This window comes from Rhincodon typus, chromosome 6, assembly GCF_021869965.1.
Source record: "Rhincodon typus isolate 14 chromosome 6, sRhiTyp1.1, whole genome shotgun sequence".
NCBI lineage: Eukaryota > Metazoa > Chordata > Chondrichthyes > Orectolobiformes > Rhincodontidae > Rhincodon > Rhincodon typus.
The window spans coordinates 105,748,076-105,753,152 of NC_063337.1; positions in this window are offsets into that span (position 1 = coordinate 105,748,076).

Below are 5,077 nucleotides of genomic sequence, written 5' to 3' on the forward strand. Positions count from 1 at the left end.
AAATGCTATCCCCTATTCCCAATTCCTTCGCCTCCGCCGCATCTGCTCCCAGGATGAGGCATTCCACTCCCGTACATCTCAGTTGTCCTCGTTTTTCAAGGACCGTGACTTCCCCTCCTCGGTGGTCGAGAACGCCCTCAACCGTGTCTCCCACATCTCCCGCACCTCATCCCTCACACCCCGTCCACGCAATAAAAACCAAAAAAGAATCCCCCTCGTCCTCACGTACCACCCCACCAACCTCCGGATCCAACGCATCATCCTCCGACACTTCCGCCATCTGCAATCCGACCCCACCACCAAAGACATCTTTCCCTCCCCACCCTTATCTGCTTTCCGGAGGGACAACTCTCTCCGTGACTCCCTTGTCCGCTCTACACTCCCCTCCAGCTCCACCACACCCGGCACTTTTCCCTGCAACCGCAGGAAGTGCTACACCTGCCCCCATACCTCCTCCCTCACCCCCATCCCAGGCCCCAAGAAGACTTTCCACATCAAGCAGATGTTCACCTGCACATCTGCCAATGTGGTATACTGCATCCGCTGTACCCGGTGTGGCTTCCTCTACATCGGGGAAACCAAGCGGAGACTCGGGGACCGCTTTGCAGAACACCTACGCTCGGTTCGCAACAAACAACTGCACCTCCCAGTCGTGAACCATTTCAACTCCCCCTCCCATTCCTCAGACGACATGTCCATCCTGGGCCTCCTGCAGTGCCACAACGATGCCACCCGAAGGTTGCAGGAACAGCAACTCATATGCCGCTTGGGAACCCTGCAGCCCAATGGTATCAATGTGGATTTCACAAGTTTCAAAATCTCCCCTCCCCCCACCGCATCCCAAAACCAGTCCAACTCGTCCCTGCCTCCCTAACCTGTTCTTCCTCCACCTATCCCCCCCTCCTCCCACTTCAAGCCGCACCTCCATCTCCTACCGATCAACCTCATCCCGCCCCCTTGACCTGTCCATCCTCCCTGGACTGACCTATCCCCTTCCTAACTCCCTACCTACACTCACCTTTCCTGGCCCCATCCCCGCCTCTTCGACCTGTTTGTTTCCTCTCCACCTATCCTCTCCTCTATCCCTCTTCTATCCGCCTCCCACTCTCTCCCTATTTATTTCAAAACCCCCTTCCCCTCCCCCTTTTCTGATGAAGGGTCTAGGCCCGAAACGTCAGCCTCTCTGCTCCTATGATGCTGCTTGGCCTGCTGTGTTCATCCAGCCCTGCACCTTGTTGTCTCGGATTCTCCAGCATCTGCAGTTCCTACTATCTCAGATTATGACAGAGCAAGGTTTGCAAAGAAAAGCTGTTTCTGTTTGCTATTAGCGGAATGCAGATTTAAGCCTTTGGTCAAGAGAGGTGAGGCAGAACTTTGCGGTATGTGGTCATAACCTGGCGGTTACTGCCTGTGAGGATGGTGGAAGTGAAGACGGTCAATAATTCCAAAGTAAATTGAATCAATATTTGAGGGAAGTAAACTTGCAGGGCTATGGGAATAATACAGGGTGCATTTCTGTCCTCTAGTATGGATCTGATGGACCAAATGGTCCGTTCTATATTGTACTAACGCTGGCTCATTCATAAATGCCAAAACAGAGTATGTAAGAAACTAAACAAAGTTATATTTATAACATTATTTTTCCACTTCAATCTTCCATCAATTTCTAATCTAAGCATGTAAAGGACTGCACTGCCACCTAGTGGAAAAATAGAAGTTTCTTTTATGATGGCCCTTTAACTAAGCAACAAATAAATATTAGTTTACTGAACACAGTTATTACATAAAAACTTTGACTTGAGATCTTTTTTACTTGTAATCCATAATTTATGAACCAGGCACTGATTCCTGAGAAGGCCTTAAAATATAAATTGCTAAACATCTTGGGTGAACCATAATTTTGTACAAGATAACAGAAGATGGGTTTACAATTTAAAAAAAAACTTTGCTGAACTTTCTCCTTCTTGTGAAAGTTCTTACATCTGCTGTGGTCCAATTTAGCAGACCAGTCCCGCAGTAAATTCCAAGTGCCCATTCTTCGTTGTCATGAGATTGTATTCTGGCGCAGTGGCTGAATTCTCCATTTCCCCAACCATTAGCCTTGATTACTTAGTGTCCTGTATGACCTCTGCTGCCGTAGCATCTATTTATCCATTGCACCATCAGGATTGATTGAGGCCAAATTTTAATTCATGGTGATTGGCACGGTCTAAGATTTATTACTGATATTTCAGAAAGACATCTAAGTTTAAACACTCACGAAGGATAATACTCTGAATGTTTCAGTACATGCACATAGGTATGAGGGATGAATTTTGTTTCGTTCATTGGATGTTGGCATTGCCAGCATTTATTGTCCACCCTGATTTGCCCTTGGGAAGGTGGTGTTCAGAGAATCCCTGCAGTGTGGAGTTAGGCCATATGGCCCATCAAGTCCACACTGACCCTCCAAGCGTCCCGGTCCCAGCCTCTGTAACCCTACATCTCCCATGGCTAATCCACTTAGCCTGCACAGTATGGGTAGTTAGCATAGCCAATCTACATAACATGCACATCTTCGGACTGTGGGAGGAAAATCGGAGCACCCAGAGGAAATGCAAGCAGACACAGGAGAATGTGGAAACTCCACACAGTCACCCAAGGCTGGAATCAAACCCGGGTCCCTGCCACTGTGAGGTAGCGGTGCTAACCGCTGAGTCACCGTGCTGCACCACTGTGCTGGTGATGACTAAATGGAATTTCTGGCATGTTTTATTTGCATGGATTTGTTCACTTTAGCTCTCAGTTAAGTGGTTCACTGTTTTGTTCAGGTATGTGTTTTGAAAGCAAATTAAACGTTTCCAGTTTTAATGATAATGGTGTATTATTCCAAAATCATATTTGCAGTCAAAAGACTGAATTGTAGGGTGACTTGCATCAAGAAATGTATACCAAGACTAAGTAATCAGATTAGAAGTATATGGCAATTGTGTTGTAACAAAAATAGAAAAACAAATTCAGCATGTGACAGGAAAGTGATAGGATATTAAAGGAAGGGTGATGTTGAATTTAAAATGATGAATCAGAAGTTATGAGCCATTCTTACATTGCAAACACTGACATCAATATAAATTTTATAACTGAAGTACTGCATTGAGGACCGACATTATGAAGGGATGAAGTTTACATCAGTATCTTTCCTTCCTGCGTCTTAAGGTTTTGATCTCAGCTGAGCATTTGTGTTAGAGAGATAGTAGGAACTGCAGATGCTGGAGAATCTGAGATAACAAGATGTAGAGCTGAATGATCACAGCAGGCCAAGCAGGAAAGCTGACGTTTCGGGCCTAGACCCTTCATTTTCTGAAGAAGCGTCCGAAACGTCAGCCTTCCTGCTCCTCTGATGCTGCTTGGCCTGCTGTGTTCATCCAGCTCTACACCTTGTTATCAGAGCATTTGTGTTGCCTTGATTGCTCTGGGCATGGTGGAGAGAAAGGGATAGATTGCATAAAGCGTTTTACAACTTAATAAAAATATTAACTCTTGTTTGTTTTGTGTTTCATAAAAGCAAACATTGCATTTGTTGAAGTCATTGAAAACCTTCTTACTTTTGTAGTCATTTTTGGGCAAGGAAAAAATATAAATCTGTTAAAAATGCAGAAGCTTTTATTCGTGTAGCTCAGTGCTCTGAAATTTGAGTTGTCCTCAATTTAGGGTTAATTGTGGAATGCCCTATGAGCTTAACAGTGCTAAAGAGGGGCATCAGCTTTAACTTTTCATTGTATTTAATATGATTTTTTTTGTATCTTTATTACTTTATCATTATATATTAGGAAAAATATTTAAACAAATTTTGTTTAAACCTGTGCTTTTATTGGTGTCGCTCTTCAGCTCTGCTTTTCATTTGTTTCAGTTCATGGTCATTTATTTACAAAAAAAGGCCACTGTTCTAACAAGTCTCTGCTGGAGAGAGCAACCCCATCAGTCCCATCCCCCCTCTCACTCTCCATGGCCTTGTGAGTTTATTTCCTGAGGTGCCTATGGAATTTCTTTTTGAAACCATTGACCATCTCTGCCATCTCCCATCCTTGCAACCAGTTATAGGTCATTATCACTTGCTGCAAAGGAAAGTTTTTTCTTTCCTCACTCTCCTGCTGCACCTTTTCCCTACATCCTTAAGTCAACTAATGGGAGCAGTTTCTCCTCATCTAAGTTATCAAAACCAGTCAGAATCTTGTACACATCTATCAAAATCTCCTCATGATCTCCTTTGCTCCAAGGAGAACAGCTCCAGATTCTCCAACCTAACCCTTCCCTCAAGGTATCTGGTAAATCTCTCTATCCTTTCAAGGACCCACATTCTTCCTAGTGTAGTGACCAGAAGTGGACATAGCACGCTAGTTGTAGCACTAACCAGAGCCCTGTTTTGTAATCAGTACTTTTATGAAGCCCAAGATCCAACGTGCTTTAGAGCTGGATGAACACAGCAGGCCGAGCAGGAAGGCTGACGTTTCGGGCCTAGACCCTTTTTCAGAAATGGGGAAGGGGGTTCTGAAATAAATAGGGAGAGAGGGGGAGGTGGATAGAGAAGAAGATAGGTGGAACGGAGAAGATAGATCAAAGAGGCGGGGATAGAGCCAGTAAAGGTGAGTGTAGGTGGGGAGATAGGGAGGAGATAGGTCAGCCCAGGGAGGACGGACTGGTTAAGGGGGCGAGATGAGGTTAGTAGGTAGGAGATGGGGGTGGGGCTTGAGGTGGGAGGAAAGACAGGTTAGGGAGGCGGGGACAAGCTGGGCTGGTTTTGGGATGCAGTAGGGGGAGCGGAGATTTTGAAGCTTGTGAAGTCCACATTGATACCATTGGGCTGCAGGGTTCCCAAGCAGAATATGAGTTGCTGTCCCTGCAACCTTCGGGTAGCATTGTTGTGGCACTGCAGGAGGCCCAGAATGGACATGTCGTCTGAGGAATGGGAGGGGGAGTTGAAATGGTTCGCGACTGGGAGGTGCAGTTGTTTATTGCAAACTGAGTGTAGGTGTTCTGCAAAGTGGTCCCCGAGCCTCCGCTTGGTTTCCCCGATGTAGAGGAGGCCACAACGGGAACA